The sequence below is a fragment of the Erinaceus europaeus genome, chromosome 12 (assembly GCF_950295315.1).
Source record: "Erinaceus europaeus chromosome 12, mEriEur2.1, whole genome shotgun sequence".
Classification (NCBI taxonomy): Eukaryota; Metazoa; Chordata; class Mammalia; order Eulipotyphla; family Erinaceidae; genus Erinaceus; species Erinaceus europaeus.
In genome coordinates this window covers 27,417,875-27,435,436 of record NC_080173.1, presented here as the reverse complement: position 1 = coordinate 27,435,436, position 17,562 = coordinate 27,417,875, and the positions used below count along the sequence as shown (strand labels likewise).

The following is a 17,562-nucleotide window of genomic DNA, read 5'->3' as shown; positions in this document are numbered from 1 at the left end:
AAGAATAAATAAACAAATAAATAAATAAATATAAAAAGAATGATTTTCTTTTCCTGGCCTGACTTAACATAAAATGAGCAAATGCTAAAGACTTAAGTGCATCTGACATTCAATTCTTAACATGAAAGTTGTACTATCAGTTCCTTGGCTCAGAAACTTTCAATTTTTGTACCTTCTTTTCAGGTCTGATATATGGAGAAAGTAAAATTGGTTTTCCCCAAGTAAGTTAGGCTGCTACACAACTATGTAAAGGACTTTGATTCAATATTTTTCTCTAACAGTTTTTCAGAATCAAATGTTCAGGATTACCAGTTCCTCCTTGTTATTCTGTGAGGATAAAGCCCAGTTAAATATAATGTCCTAGCTGCCACAACCTCCATATGCTTCCCATCTTCTAGATATGGATAGTCATAAATTTTTATCCTTTAAAGTCCATGATGTGCTTTCAGCATCTGCACGTACTTTAAAAAATAGTGTTTCAAGACCAGAGAAGTGACTCGGTAGGTAAAATGCATACCTCCCATGTGGTGTGATGGCCCTGGGTTTGATCCCTGCTACCACATGGGAACATGGGAGCACCAAGGACAGAGACAAGTGGAGCTCCACAAGTTGCAGAGCAGTATTTAAGTGCTCCCTCCCCCAAACTTACTCATCTTTTTTTTTTTAAGTTGTGCTTTTTCTTCTTCTAGCGTTTGCCCTTCTTCCGTAGCCAGTCAACAGCATCAGGTTGAGCCTGATGTAAAGTTTTGAGACCTCCTTTGAATCTGGAGAGGTGGCAGTCGTTGACTATGTGAGTCATAGTCTGTCTGTAGCCGCAGGGGCAGTTCGGGTCGTCTCTGGCTCCCCAGCGATGGAACATAGGGGCGCACCGGCCATGGCCTGTTCGATAGCGATTGAGGAGGGCCCAATCATAACGTGCTAGGTCAAAGCCGGGTTGACGCTTGCAGGGGTCTGTGATGAGGTGTTTGTTCTTTACCTCAGCTGACTGCCAGCTCTGTTTCCAAGAGTCTGGAACAGAGAAGTTCAGTGTAGGTGTAGGGGACCAGATTGGGTGACGAGATGTCAAGCGTTGGACAGGGTGGGCGAAGATATCCGCGTATATTGGCAGGTCCGGTCGAGCATAGACATGGGAAATGAACTTAGATGATGCCGCATCCCGACGAATATCTGGCGGGGCGATGTTGCTAAGAACTGGCAGCCATGGAACCGGTTAAGTTGTGCTGGGAACATAATTCAACAGAGCATATGTGTAAAGCCCTGGGTTCAATTCCCAGCACCACATCTAAAAAAAAAAATGTAGTTTTTCTACCCTGATTATTTTCCATTGAAACAACAAACCTAAATAATGTTTTTCAGCAGCTATCAATGAAGCATGACATACAGATGTCATCTACAAATTATATCCAGTGCATTACAGTGCTTACTCTTTTTAACATTCATGACATGTAGTTTCGAAAATCAGAGCTTAGTTCATGAGATGGCACTTTTTTGTAGACCATATTTGAAAGGGATTTTCCAAATGTGCATATTGTCAAATAGAAATGTTCTTATAAATACTTTTGTCTGAAAATTAGACAATTTAGCTTTCTAATAAGGGCATTTCCAAACTAAATGTTGCTGTAAACCAATAGCTAGAAATCCAGAAATGATTCACGACTTTCCAGCAGTTAAACTACATCTTAATAATTTGAAGGTCACTGGCTTCAGCAGGGTGCCAGCATATAAAAGGCATATTTGTTGGCATATTTTATTTATACAGAAATTATCTCCAAAGGATAGTCATTGGTCTTTTGACTATGATAAATCTCTTTCTTTATTGACTCCATTGTGTCATAAATGAAAAGAGATTTCCTTTTTATGTCAGGAAATAAAATGTTCCAGTCTCCACAACACTCCTTACATCCTAAGACTCTCATTTAGACAAGCATCTATTTGTTGTGTCCTAATTCCAGAACTAAAATCCTGATAATGTTATTTTATTTCATATTTGCTTTATTTTCCTGAGTTGTCATAGTGGTGTTACCATGTACAGAGAGAAGTCTGGACTTGGCCTCTAGAAGGCTGACCAGAGCAAACAAGAAAAGAACTGAGTTCTTGAAATCCCCATCAGTCCACTAGATATAGGGGAGAGGAGGCATAGTACCTGATAATGTCCCTGCCTTGGGACTGATAAAATCAGAGCAGACTTGTTTTGGGGGAGAAAGTGAGCCGACGTTTGTTTCCCCAACATTTAAAAGGTTCATCACACATTATCTCAACAAAGAACCGAGAAGACAGCATGATTTTCAGGAATTTTAAATTTTATTTGGGAAAATTGAGAACATTCACATGTTAAGACACAAGACAGAGTAAGACAAAGGGAGAGGAGTGGAGCTAGTATTCACATGATGACCTGGACAGAGGCAGAGAAAACCATGCCCACTGGTCTGCCTTTTAACAGCCAAGTCCCGCCTCCACCTTTCCAAGACACATCTGTCACCACTTCCATTTTCTGGGCGGTACCTTCCAGGCTTCTCCTGTCCTTCAGCAAAACTCACTTGAGCTAAGTACTACACCAGGGTGCTTATATATTCTCCCCACGCTAAGACAAGTGGATTGAAATTTGGGATAGGGTTGAGGGTACTGCCACAGATCAGTTGAACTTTACAGAAACAGGCTGCAAAGTGAATGACTTTAAGTTCTCTGAAATCTTACTGGTAATTATCTATGTACCCACAGGCACTGCCAAAATAAGCAGCCAGGGACAGTCTCTTAAAGGAGCCCTTAATCTAATCAACCCTTACAGCTAGACATCTTGGCAGGAAAGTAAATACCAAAATGTTTTCTCTACCTGGCATCATTGAGAGAGACTAGTGTAAATTTTCAAGATACTTGAAGTTTACTCATAAAGCCAAAGTATATCCTCCCAGGCCCCCATTTTTGGTTGTTGTTGAACAGTCTCTTTCAACTGTATGTATTAGGTGCTTTCCTAACATTCATATCCAATGGAAAGCCTGGGGAACTCAGTTTTGGAGTCAGCCTGTCTCTACCACTGTTCTTGCTAATGACAGTGGACCTTGGCAAAGTTCCCGAGTCTCTTTAGCCACAGTTTTTCCATCTAAAAACAGGTTGTCTGAGATCACAGAGCCATACGTGTAAAGGAATTAGGACACTTACGAAGTCCCAAGCACTCTTGAGTATTTCTTACCTCCTATACTTTTCACCACACTCTGAACTAGGTAGGGGTGGGGGTTATTACTCCCCTTTTATATATGAGGAAGGAGGATAGAGTGGTGAAGTCACCCTGCTAGCTAAACCTGACTGGCTTTTCCACTTACACTGTTGGTCCTGGTGTTGGATATACAGGAAGCCTCTGCTAGTGGGTAGTTGGTAAACAGTAACAGTTACTCAGTGTTACTGAGTGAAGTCACTGCAGCGCCCCTTGTGTGGTGATGGACAAGAGCTTGGGTGATGCTTTTTCCTTCCAAATATCTAACCCAAAAGGTTGCAGGCAAGAAAGTTAAATGCTTCCCCTTTTTTTATTTGTTGTACCTTAAGGTGAAGAGAAAGGAAACTGTGCACAGGTGAATAGTTTAGAAGCATAGGTCAAAGTAGAGGCAATTTCCATCTGGCCTTCCCCCCACCCCCCGCCCCCGTTGTAATCTTCCAGCTTTGGCATTTTCTTCTTGGTAAGTTCTCATCTCTATTTGGAGGACTTATAAAACAGGTTAATTTCAGGCTTCTCCAGATGCAGTTCATAAGGATATTTTGTTGTGGACTCGCTCAAATAAAAGGCTTCTTCTTCTTCTTCTTTCTTCTTTCTTCTTTCTTCTCCTCCTCTTCCTTCTTCTTCCCCTTCCCCTTCTCCCCCTTCTCCCCCTTCTCCCCTTCTCCCCCTTCTCCCCCTTCTCCCCCTTCTTCGTAATTTCTTCCTAATTTCTTTATTGGGGAATTCATGTTTTACATTTGACAGTAAATGCAATAGTTTCTACATATAACATTTATCAGTTTTCAACATAGCAATACAATCCCCACTAGGTCCTCTGTCATCATTTTTGGACCTGCATTCTCACCCCCCTCCCCCACTCCAAAATCTTTTACTTTGATGCAATACACCAACTCCAGTTCAGGTTCTACTTGTGTTTTCTCTTATGATCTTGTTTTTCAGCTTCTACCCAAGAGTGAGATCATCCCATACTCATCCTTCTGTTTCTGACTTATTTCATTTAACATGATTTCTTCAAGCTCCATCCAAGATGGGCTGAAAACAGTGAAGTCACCATTTTTAATAGTTGAGTAGTATTCCATTGTGTATATACCACAACTTGCTCAGCCACTCATCTGTTGTTGGACACCTGGATTGCTTTCAGGTTTTGGCTATTACAAATTGTGCTGCTGTGAATATAGGTATACACAGATCTTTTTTTATGGGTGTGGTTGGGATCCTGAAGATATATCCCCAGGAGAGGAATTGCAGGATCATAGGGTAGGTCCATTTCTAGCCTTCTGAGAGTTCTCCAGACTGCTCTCCACAGGGGTTGGACCAATTTACATTCCCACCAGCAGTGCAGGAGGGTTCCAGTGTCCCTACAACCTCTCCAGCATTTGTTGCTGCTATCTTTTCTGATGTATGACATTCTCAGAGGAGTTCAGTGGTATCTCATTGTTGTCTTTATTTGCATTTCTCTGACACTCAAAGACTTGGAGCATTTTTTCATCTGTTTCTCAGCCTTTTGGATCTCTTCTGTGGTGAATATTCTGTCCATGTCCTCTCCCCACTTTTGGATGGGTCATTTGTTTTCTTGTTTTGAGTTTGGCAAGCTCTATATATTTTGATTATTAAACTCTTGTCTAATGTATGGCATATAAAGGTCTTCTCTCATTCTGTGACAGGTCTCTTGGTTTGGGTAGTGGTTTCTTTTGCTATACAGAAGCTTTTTAATTTGATGTAGTCCCATAGGTTTATGCTTACCTTAGTCTTCTTCGTAATTGGATTTGTTTCATTGAAGACTTCTTTAAAATTTATGCGGAAAAGAGTTCTGGCAATATTTTCCTCTAAGTATCTGATAGTTTGTGGTCTAACATCCAAGTCCTTGATCCAACTGGAATTTACTTTTGTGTTTAGTGAAATATAGTGGTTCAGTTTCATTCTTCTGCATGTTTCAACCCATTATTTCCAACACCATTTGTTGAAGACAATTTGCTTTCCCCATTTAATAATTCTGGGCACCTTTGTCAAAGATTAGATGTCCATAGGTGTGGGTGCTTACTTCTGGGCTCTCAGTTCTATTCCACTGGTCAGTATTTCTATTCATGTTCCAGTACCAAGCAGTTTTGATTACAGTTGCCCTATAATATAATTTGAGATGTGGGAGTGTGATGCCTCCAGAATTGTTCTTTCTTCTCAAGAATGCTTTGGCAATTCTAGGTCTTTTCTGGTTCCAGATAAACATTTGTAGCATTTGTTCTAGTCTCCTAAAAAATGTGCTTGGGATCTTGATGGGAATAGCATTAAATTTGTAGATGGCTATGGGCAGTATATTCATTTTAATGATGTTAATTCTTCCAACCCATGAACATGGAATATCTTTCCTCTTCTTTGTGTCTTTTTCAATTTCCTTGAGTAGTGACTCATAATTTTCAGTATACAAGTCTTCACTTCTTTGATTAGGTTTATTCCTAAATATTTTATTGTTTTTTGTTGCTATAGTAAAAGGAACTGATTTCTGGATTTCATCTCTTCTAACTTAGTGTTTGCATAGAGGAATGCCACTGACTTTTGAATGTTAATTTTGTAGCCTGACACCGTACTGTATTGCCTGATGATTTCCAAAAGCTTCTTGCTGGGTTCTTTAGGTATTTCTATGTATACTATCATGTCGTCTGCAAATAGGGAGAGTTTGACTTCTTCTCTTCCAATCTGTATCCCTTTAATTCCTTGCTCCTGCCTTATTGCTATGGCAAGAACTTCCAACACTGTGTTAGATAGTAATAGTGATAGTGGGCAGCCCTGTCTAGTAACTGATCTGAGGGGAAATGCTTCCAGTTTTTCACCATTGAGTATAATGTTGGCTGTAGGTTTGCTATATATAGACTCCACTATCTTGAGGAATTTTCCATCTATTCCCATTTTTTGTAGCATTTTGATCATAAAGTGATGTTGTATTTTGTCAGATGCTTTCTCTGCATCTATTGATATGACCATGTGGGCTTTTGGTCTTGCTTTTATTGATGTGGTGGATCACGTTGATTGATTTACATATATTAAACCAACCTTGCATGCATGGGATAAACCCCACTTGGTCATGATGAACAATCTTTTTAATATACTGCTGTATCCGGTTAGTTAGAATTTTGTTCAATATTTTAGCATCTATGTTCATCAGAGATATTGGTCTGCAGTTTCTTTTTCAGTTGTGTCCCTGTCTGATTTTGGTGTCAGAGTGATGTTGGCTTCATAGAAGCTGGAAGGGAGTATTCCAGTGTCTTCAATCTTCTGGAAGACTTTTTAAAGTAGAGGTATTAGTTCTTCTTTGAAGGTTTTGTAGAATACATTTGTAAAACCATCTGGTTAGGACTTTTATTCTTGGGAAGGTTTTTGATAACTGTTTCAATTTCGTTGGCTGTGATAGGCTTATTCATATTATCTAGTTCCTCTTTATTTAATTTTGGAAGTTTGTAGGTATCTAGGAAATTGTCCATTTCTTCCAGGTTCTCTAGCTTGGTGGCATATAGTTGTTCATAGAAGCCTCGCATGATATGTTGAATTTATGCGGTGTCTGTTATGATATCTCCACTTTCATTTATGATCCGATTAATTTGGGTCTTCTCCCTTTTTTGTTTTGTGAGTCTGGCTAAAGGTTTGTCGATTTTGTTCACTCTTTCAAAGAACCAACATTTACTTTTGTTGATCTTTTGTATGGTTTTCTTATTTTCAGTGTTATTTATTTCTGCCCAAATTTAGTTATTTCTGTCCTTCTGGTTGCTTTAGGGTTCCTTTATTGTTCTTCTTCTAGGCCTTTTGATGTGCAATCAGGCTGTTTATTTGTACTTTTTCTTGTTCCTAATGTGTGCTTGTATGGCTATGAACTTCCCTCTTAGGACTGCTTTAGCTGTGTCCCAAATATTTTGATAGCTTGTGTCTTCATTTTCATTGAACTCTGGAAACATTTTGATTTCTTCCTTTATTTCCTCTTTGACCCAGTAGTTTTTAAGTAGTGTACTATTGAGTTTCCACATTTTGAGACTACTACTAATCTTTTGTTTATTGTTAAGTGTTAGTTGAGTTCCACAGTGGTATGAGAATATGCTTAGGATGATTTGAGTGTTCTTGAATTTGCTGATGCTGTCTTTGTGGCCTAGCATATGGTCTATGCTTGAGAATGATCTATGTGCACTTAAGTAGAATGTGTATTCTAGTTTCTTGGGGTGAATGATTCTGAAAATGTCCAATAGTTCTAGTTTATCTATATCCTCATTTAGCTCCCTCATTTCTTTATTGATTTTCTGCCTGGATGATCTGTCAGGTTGAGAAAGTGGGGTGTTGAAGTCCCCTACTATGACTGTCTTGCTGTTAATATATTGCTGTAGCTCTTTCAGTAGATGTTTGGTGTATTTATATGGCTTCTCATTGGGTGCATAGATGTTAATAATTGTTAAGTCCTCTTGGTTGACTGATCCTGTGATCATTAAGTAGTGTCCACCCCTATCTTTTTATATTTTATTTATTTTAAAATCTATCATGTCAGATATGAGAATAGCTGTTCCTGCCCCTTTTTGTGGGCCATTTGTTTGTATGATAGTTTTCCATCCTTTCACTTTGAGTCTGTTTGTCTTGTTGAGTTAGGTGGGTTTCCTATAGACAGCATATTTTTGGGTTATATTTTCTGACCCATCTTCCTACTCTGTGCCCTCTAATAGGTGAATTCAGGCCATTGTTATTTATTGATATCTTTGATTGAAGATATTTTAACACCATTCTTGTAGATTTTTAGAGTGTTCTGATATATGGCATATTTATGGTGGTATTAGTGTTTATGGGAGACCTTTCAGAACTTCTTTCAGGGCAGGCTTGGTGATAGTTGATTCTTTCAACTGTTGCTTGTCTTAGAAGGTTTTTATGCCTCCATCTAGTCTGAATGACAGTCTAGCAGGATACAGTAGTCTTGGTTGAAAGGCTTTCTCATTGAGCACTTGATAGAAATCTTGCCATTCTCTTCTGGCCAATAGTGTTTGTGTGGAGAAGTCTGCTGCTAATCTTATGGGTTTTCCTCTGTAGGTGACTCTTTGTTTTTCTCTTGCAGCCTTCAGGATCCTTTCTTTATCCTTATTCCTTTCCATTCTAAATATGATGTGTCTCAGTTGTCCTTAAGTATGGATTAATTCTGTTTGGGACTCTCTGGGCTCCTTGAACCTTTATGTCTTTGATGTTGTCTAGACTAGAGAAGTTTTCAGCTATTATGTTCTGAAGAATGCTTTTTTTCCCCTCCCCCTCTTTCTTCCTCTGGTCAGCCAATAATGTGTATATTATTTCTTTTGAAGTCATCCCATAGGTCTCTGTTGTTTTCAGTATCTCTTCATCTCTTTCTGAGATCTCTTACTTCTTTTTTAATTGTCTCTATTTGTCCTCGATCTTGCTAATTCTGTCTCCAGCCTCATTTGTTCTATTCTCTCTCCCCTGTACTGTTTTCTGTAGTTCATCAATTTTGTTACCCTGTTCTGATACTGTTTTAGTTTGTTCAGCTAGTTGTGTTCTTAGCTCAGCTATTTCAGCTTTCAGCTCTCTAATAACCTTGAGATAATTAGTGTTTTCTTCCAGATTCTCATTTGTTGTTTCTGCATTTCTGATGACAATTCTTTCAAACTCTTTACTATTTCCTTAACTAGTGCTTGGATGTTGACCTCATTATTTTGTGCTTCAACCTTTGAGGGGCTTTTAGCTGGACTCTTGTCCTGGTTCCAATATTCCTTCTTGTTTGTTTAACTATTCTATATAGTATGTTACGAGGTCCCTCTCTCAGTACTTTTCAAATTACTGATCACTCTTACCTGGATTGACTTGTGTCTAAGTAAGGTACTTAAAGAGTTCACAGTTGTGGAAAGTAACAGTTGTTTCAATATTATTTCAGTCCCTGAGTTGGAGCACAGTGGCTGTTAAAAGCCTCTTTTGTTCTTTTCCTTCCCTGTAAGCTATGGGAGCCTGAGGGCTTTTAAACTATAAGTAGGCTTCTTAGCTTAATCACTCACTCCTGACCAAGAGATAAAGCAGGGTGGGGAGAGATAGCACAGTGTTTGTGCAAAAAGACTCTCACACCCCAAGGATCCAAAGCTCTGGGCTCAGTTCAGCTTCTCTGCCAAGCCGGGCAGCATTGCTGGGCCCTGTGAGTTTCTAAGCAAGACCCATTTATAGTCTATCGGTGCTGAGGCAATTATTCACCATGTTCTCATCAGGAGAAAAATGTGGAAAGGCTCCCACTATACAACCCCACTGCTAGGCCACCGAGGTATAGCTCTTCTCCTGAGTTTCCTGGTCAGTTCTCTGTTCCCAGATGTCAGCACAGGGCCTCCCCGCTGCTGCACCAGCATCTGAGTGCAGTAGCAATGGAGACTAACAGTTGCATTTGGTTAGTCTTAGGAGTGTCCTCACTCTCTTTAGCAGTCTTTTTGTTGGTAAAGCAGACTGGAGGTGGTGCCTCAACTGGTAAATTGCCGGACTGTCACCAGCCGCTCATTGTCTCCTTAGAGTCCTATTTGTCCACACGTATTTGCACTCACTGTTGATTTGATGGGTTCTTGAAGTTGTTCTAGTCCTGCCTTGCTGCTGTTCCAAGTGATCTTCTTTGGTATTCCTAGTTGACCTGGGAGAGAAGAGGAGAGAAACACAGCTGCTGCTGCTCCATAGCCCCGCCTCTGGAAGTCTCAAATGGCTTCTTAATACAGAAGCTTCTGTATTAAGCTTTGTATTCTATTAAGAAGGCTTCTTAATAACTGTCACCAAAGGCTAAAATCTTGGAATCAACATAAGCAATGTTATATTTGAATTTATTTTTATGAGATAGTGAAAGCTCAGAACACTGCTCAGCTCAGGCATATAGTGGTACTCTGGATTGAACTTGATAGCTCTTGGGCCTCAGGCATCTGAGTCTGGTGCCCTATCACTGTGATATCTCCCCTATTTAATAAGCAAATGTTAATTCTCAACTGACTTTACTAAACACTGTAAGGGGTGATTTAGTAACAACACTGCATTGAGTATAACAATGCCTACTCTAAACCTTTGGAAGAGGACTACATGAGGACAACACCTAAGCTGACTCTCCTCAAAAAATCTCTTGAGATCCTGGCATTTCTAAATGGAAGCAGGATTTCCAGGCCAGTAGGAGAGAAACTACAGGGGAGGGGTAAAAAAGTAACCACAGTGAAAGTAACCACATAAACACCATTTATGAATTGGCAAAAGGGTGTGAAGAGAACAGAGGAGAGCCAAGTACGACCCAATTGCAGATACAAATATGATGCCATCCCGACTTCCCTGGGCAGACAACCTCACCAATGTGTCCTGCTACCCACCTCTCCAGAGCCCTGCCCTACTAGGGAAAGATAGAAACAGGCTGGAGCTATGGATCAACCTGCCAGTGCCCATGTCCAGCAAAATATTAATTTTAATGAGAAAAACACCAAAGTATTGCTCAGATCAGTGCTGGGTATTGAACCTGAGACCTCTGGGGCCTTTAGCGTAAAAGTTGGATGCTTAAACACTTTGAAAAATCTTTAATTGCAGCACTGTTTCATGGATTTCACACTTGCATTATACCACTGAACAACCTCTGTGGCCCAGTTTTCTATGTTTTATTGTTTTTTAGGCAGAGGAACAGGGAAAGACAGAGAAGAAAGAAGAGACACCACAGCACCATATGGTGCCTCATATGCTATTCGGGTTTGACCCAGGGTCTCACACTCAGCAAGTTGTGTGCCCTGCTGAATCAGCTATCCTCCAGTCCCTGGCATCTGAAAAATTCCATAAGTAAAAACAATGGGATGTGGGACCAGGCAGTGGTGGACCTGGTTAAACACACGTTACCTTGTGCAAGGACCTTGGTTTAAGCCCCTGACCCCTGTCTGTAGGCCTCCTTCTGCCCTGTCAATTTCTGTCTCTACCCATAATTAAATATTTTTAATTAGTGGTACAGAATAATAAAGGGGTGTTTAACCAGATTAGCCAAGGCACCCCATTGAACTCTTTGCTCTTCTTAAAATTTATGGTACTTGGAAATTGCAGACAGTGTATCACAGCACTGAGAATATAGGGTTTGGGCTCTGTCCACCCAAATTAAAACCTCAACTCTACTACTTAGTAGTTGTGTCACCTTGTACAAGTTTCCTTGGCTTCCCTATATGTGGTGTGAGGATAGCAGTGTCCCTCTTACTTGACTCTTGTAAAGAAAAATGTATGAAAAGCATTTAGCACAACCCCTGGCAATTCTACCATCAAACCATTTTCATTATACCCTAACATACCCTCCAACCTGCATGATTCCTACGCACCCATTAGAGTTTTTTTTTTTACTATTTATTTATTTATTTATTCCCTTTTGTTGCCCTTTTTATTGTTGTAGTTATTGATGTCGTCATTGTTGGGTAGGACAGAGAAAAATGAAGAGAGGAGGGGAAAACAGAGGGGGAGAGAAAGATAGACAGACATCTGCAGACCTGCTTCACCACTTGTGAAGCGACCTGCAGGTGGGGAGCCGGAGGCTTGAACCAGGATCCTTATGCCAGTCCTTGCACTTTGTACTGTGTGCTTAACCCGCTGTGCTACTGTCCCAACTCCCTGGAGTTTGTTTTTAAGTTTCAGGAGGGGTTTGGGGCCTAGAAGAACAGGAGATACCATAAAGCTATTAGACCATTCCTAGAGCTATCCCTGATGCCATGTACTCCCATGTGGTACCTGGGACCTTGCATAGAATTGATTGTGGAGCTCCACTGAGTGAACTGTCTCCCACCCCTTCACTTTGTTTTTAGCTAATCTTTTCTCTCTATGCTTCTTTCCTATCACCACTCCATCTGGGGCATTTCTCACCTAAATCATCAATGCCATGCCATCCCTCTCACAGCATTTTTAGTCTTCGTGTATTAGCTACACACTGTTCTTCCTCACTGTGTGCTCATGACTTCAGCAACAACAAATGTCCTTGAGCAGAGACAATAACCCTAGTATCTGCCTGAGACCTAATGCTAAGTAAGTACTTCATCCAGTAGCTTTCATTCACTTTACTGCAAACAAGTTTCTCTCTCTCTCTCTCTATCTCTATCTCTCTCTATCTTATCTATCTATCTATCTATCTATCTCTGTCTCTCAGCATGTTTTGCATTGGTTCTTTGGCCTTCAGTTAACCTTTCTTGCTTTTTCTTTTTTTTCTTCTCTGTATTGTTGCTCTGTGTTTGCACATGCTTAAATTCCACTGTTCCGGAATTATTGTCTTGTGTTGTATTATATTGTGTTGTATTGTATTGCATTGTATTATACTGTATTTAGGATAGAGATATAAAAGTAGGAGAGAGCCCTTTTCTTCATAATCTGTGAAGCTTTCTTCATGCTCTGGGGAACCCATGTGGTACTAAGGCTTGAACCCAAGACTTCATACTTGATAAGGTATGCACTGTACCTGGTTACACCCATTGTTCTTAATTTTTTTTCTATTTTCTCTTAGTTTGTTTTTATTAGTGATTTAATAGTGATCTACAAGATTGTGGGATAAGAGGGGGTAACAACTTCATGCGATTCCCACCACCAGAGTTCCATATGCCCTCACGTTCCTTGGAAGGGTTCCTATTCTTTATCCCTATGGGAGTATGGACCCAGGGTCATTATGGGGTATAGAAGGTGGAAGGTCTGGCTTCTGTAATTGCTTCTCTACTGGATATGGGCATTGACGGGTCAATCTATACCCCCCAGCCTGTTTCTCTACCAACTGTGGTAGGAGTCTGGAGAGGTGGGATTCCAGGACACATTGAGGAGGTCATCTGTACAAGGAAGTCAGGTTGGCATCATGGTAGCATCTGTAACTTGTTGGCTGAGAAGCATTAAGATATTAAGCAAAACAAATTGTTTAATAAACAGGACCCTAAAGGTAAAAATAGATTTGGGGTCCTCGTGTTGGAAGAAGCTAGGAAGTCTATTTTAGATATATACCAAGAGGCTCATGACTAAATTAATTTTTGCATAAGCTCCACAGATAACATGCAGGTGGGCTAAAAGTATTGTCTGGGAACATAGTGCCCGAGTTAGGAATTGGACTAGAAATCCAGATCAGGGCAGAGAGTAGCCCCCAAATATGGGGCTTGGTGCCTGCACTACAAATCCACTGCTCCATCAATAACCCTGGAGGCAAAAGAGAGAGGGAGGGAGACAGTGAGAGAGAGAGAAAGAGAGAATGAGAGAGAGAGAGATGGATGACAAGTGATGGTCGAGAGAGGGATCTGTTAGAGGTCTAAGCTCATCATATTTATGTGGGAATCCCAGAATTCCCTAACTAGGGCCCCGGATGATAGGGTGGCCAGATGGTGACCAAAAAAAGCCATCATTAATATGTGCCAGTCTCTTGCCCTTATCCAGCTTTTGTAGCTTATTTTATCTGACAGGGTTAGTTAGAGTGATTTAGGGAAGTTGAAATAGAAAGTAGGTGAGGAGGTTATCTAAGTCTAAGTAGGAAATATTTGACTACATACTTAAAGTGTTTTTTTTTTTTTTTAGGTCTTTCTACTTGCTTGCTGTACTTATTGAGTCACTAGAGACCATTGCTTACTTTTATGTTAAGGTGTATATTTTCCCCTAACTTATGGGTGAATGTGCACATATGCCCTATCCCATGGGCTCTCGCCTATATCTAGGTTCTATAATTTTGTTAGGAAGTGTGCCACCGAAATGGGATTAAGGAGTCCTGTGAGCTAGGAAAGGTCTCACCAGAGTACTGGAGCTGGAATGTTGGCATCCTAGGCCTGACATTTCTGGACACAGTCTAGAGTGAAACTTAACCAAGGTGGCACTGGTTGCAGTGATTTGGCTGAGATCATTAGATGCAGCATCAAATGATAGGGATCAAAAGAAGCATGAAAGAAAGTGAGCAAATCCCCAGAGGTACTAGGGCTGGGGGAAAAGATGGGTTTTTATAGAGAATGAGGAGGGTTCCTTGCTGTCTTAGAGTTTAAGAAGGCAATAGATAATTATTATTATAGCCAAGTTATTTGAGAATTTGGTTTACTTTGAAAATCCCATGGTTAGTATTTACTGTACCATATAAGACCTTACCTTGATTTATGTCATTTAATGCTATATCTTATATGCTGACAAAACTGGTCTCCCTGATTATAGGTGATTTAATATTTCAAAAATAAAGCTATTAGTAGAAATGCATCAACAGTTTAAGCCCAGTGTTAGAATTCAATCATGCTACTAATTTGAAACCTTAAGTGATTAGATTGAAGGAATATATACTCAGAACTGAAGTCTATGCATTAAAAGGCTCAAGACATTCAATCTGTTTTTCCCCTGTGATATTGATTAAATGAGATTTATAAGACTATAAGTTAATAGGAGTGTATATTAACACAATTCCTCCACCAAAGGTCTGTGTCCCTACTCCCATCCCCTTATATAGTGGAGCTGAAAATCTACCCTCCCCCTCCCTCTCCCCCTAGAGTTTGTTACTTTGGTGCAATACTCCAAACTCTGTCAAATTCTGCTTTGCTTTTCCCTTTCTCTTCTTCTTTCTCAACTTCTATTTATGAGTGGGCTCATCCCATACTTGTCTTTCTCTTTCTGACATACCTCACTTAACATAATTCCTTCTAGCTCCATCCAGGATGGGTCGGAGAAGTACACCCATTATTCTTTTGGAGCTTGACTTCTCAGCTGTGGGAGGAGTATGATTATAGTTCCAGTTTCACAAGTGTGTGTGTGTGTGTGTGTGTGTGTGTGTGTGTGTGTGTGTGTGTATCACAGAGAGTTCATCTGTTAGTGTTGTTAATGTTCTTAGCATTTGTTCATGAAACTTGTGTTTCATGAACAAATTCTTTTTTAAAAAAATATTTCCAGTTTTCATATTCACAAATATTTTCTTAAAATCATGAGTCTCTTTTTTTAATGATTTGACATTGTTTTACAATATAAAATTTTAGCATAGTTTCATGCACCGAAGTCCAGTGTCATCACACCAACTGGAATCCTTGATTTATTTCCCCCCTTGTCCCTTACCCTTAGATAACCATTATGGTTTTCAAAAAGCCTAAGATTCAGTTTCAAACCCAGGCTCTTTCCAAATTAAAACCTAGCAGATCAGCTTCTTTGAAGCTATCCTAATTGCTTGGCCTTCTGCTCGTTACAGTAATGTTCTAATTAGCTGGTTCATGATGAAAGAAATTGAATAAAAAATCTATATAAGAGGAAAAATGTAAGGACTTGTAATTAGTCATCTTCTTATATTCATCTTAATAGAGAAATGATTTATGACCCATTGGCTTCATTCATCTTGATTGAAAGACGAGTCATCTGCTGTCTGGGTGGCTGCTGGTGGACAGTCTAGGGTGCACCTGTGTGTGAGTCTGTCTGATCAGTTTATGATGTTACTGCTGAGCCCTGGCAATACAGAGGGGATATGGTGAGGCTTCTGTCGATGAAAAGAAGCAAATGGTTGAGTCTTGTACCTTGTATTTCCATGAAGCTTATACTGAGGTCTGCTGGATTTGTGCTACGTCTCACCATGGGAGTGCCAAGCAAGCTGGTGGTGTCTGGGCCTATCTTAACACTGGGCTGCGGGTTATAGTTGAGCATTTCACAGGAAAATGTAATACACTGTTCACCTAAAAGCATTTATTACTGGGCTAGGGAGACAACAAAGTGATTATGCAAAAGACTTTCATGCCTGAGGCTCCAAGGTGTTAGGTTCAGTCAGCTAGCGCTGAGCAGTACTCTGGTCTCTTATCTTTCTCTGGCTCTCTCATTAGCTTTTAATTTTTTATTTATTTCTTGGATAGGCACAGAAAGGAAGAAAGAGACATCTGCAACACTGCTTCAGCACTTGTGATGTTTTCCCTACTGCAGGTGGACCAGGGGCTTGAACCTAGATCCTTGCATAACAACACCGACCCAGCCCCCAAAGTTTTTTTTTTTACTTTGAGTTATGACCTTTTTAGTGTCCTGGTATCTACTTTGTGAGGTAAAACAGCTCTAAAGGAGATACAGCTTCTCTTATTTCTGCAGTAGAAATCATAGGTTCAGGTTTATTAGGGATCTAAAATGTTAAACTTTCGGTATGTAGTGAATGTTGCCTTCAACCTTTCACACTCTCAGCAATGTCAGTCTGCCCTTGGAAATAGTGTTGTGTCTTTCATTTCTACACCAGTAGGAGTGAAGCTTTGCCATCTGTATGACGGGAGTGTTTGTGATGCTAGGTTGTGTCCCATTGCATGCATTTCTGTCTCTTGTCCAAAGATGGTTTTATCCTTGGGTTAATCTTTTAGAGCCTCTTCCCAATTTTATACATTTTAACCCTTTTCTCAGTTGAACACTATCTCACTGCCACTTGATCATTATTCTAGTATTTTCTTCTCAACAGTTTTCAAGTGCAGGGATCAGATAATTTTGGAAATTTTTCTTGAACTGTGCATTCTGCTAAATATTCTGGGGAAACATTTTGGCTCTGCTTACTTTGCTAATGCTAGTTACATCATTATGGGAGCTATAGATTTCTTGGGCGTGCAAAATGATTGCATATTCATGAACATCTTCAATCCTGAAATATTTGTAAATAACTTGGCAATTTTTCCCCCAAGATGGCCTTTTTCAAATGGTTGGGTTTTTAATTGTACACACAGAAAGACTCTGTGTTTAGAGAACACCGTCTAGATGGTAACTAACATTTCCACGCTATGCAATTTGGATTATGAACATGGAAGTCACCTTCCTTAAACAAAGTTAAGATGCTATTTTCCGCTTAAGAATGAGTCAAGTTTGAAAATGTCAATAGATGCAAAAAGCCACCCTAGAGCTTTGCTCTCTCGAAAGAAAGTAGAGAAGGGATGACATAGTCAATGTTAACTGTCACCAGATGAAGAGAAATCAGATTGTCAGGCCTGGATCTATAGCATTCTTGCCAAAGTAGGACCTCATTTACACATACAGATCTTCATACCCTTTGCTAAGAAAAGCATCTGTGGCAGTTTAGATGTTTGTGCGTTTGCCAAAGATCTTTCACTCTGAATAAAGTAAATGTCATGTCTGTTGTTTATCTCAAATTCAGCAGAGTATTTTTAAAAGGAAATATTTGCGGGGGAGGGTCGAAGGAAGAAGGGAGCTCCAGTTACTGGGGTGTGGCCACTTTACAACAGAACTCAAGTATCAGTTGGATCCAGATAAAATTAGCTTATGTTGTTCTTTGGGCTTGTGAAATGAATGTCCTTCTGAAGTGATGGAACTATAATAAATGGAAATGTGTAGTCTTCCTGATTCTATACCTAGTCTGTCAGCATTGCAAAATCCACATAATTCACTTGGATTATTTGGCATTGTGTAGACACGGCTGTCTT

The 17,562-nt window shown here is 39.9% G+C and overlaps 2 protein-coding genes across 3 annotated transcripts in view; both read left to right on the top strand.

The window, feature by feature from the left end:
* CEP15 (centrosomal protein 15) overlaps window positions 1-17,562 on the top strand; it is a 163,683-nt gene that overhangs the window by 51,086 nt on the left and 95,035 nt on the right. The gene's annotated exons all lie outside the window — the stretch shown is intronic.
* Window positions 1-17,562, top strand: part of PTPRG (protein tyrosine phosphatase receptor type G) — an 869,661-nt gene that overhangs the window by 810,218 nt on the left and 41,881 nt on the right. The gene's annotated exons all lie outside the window — the stretch shown is intronic.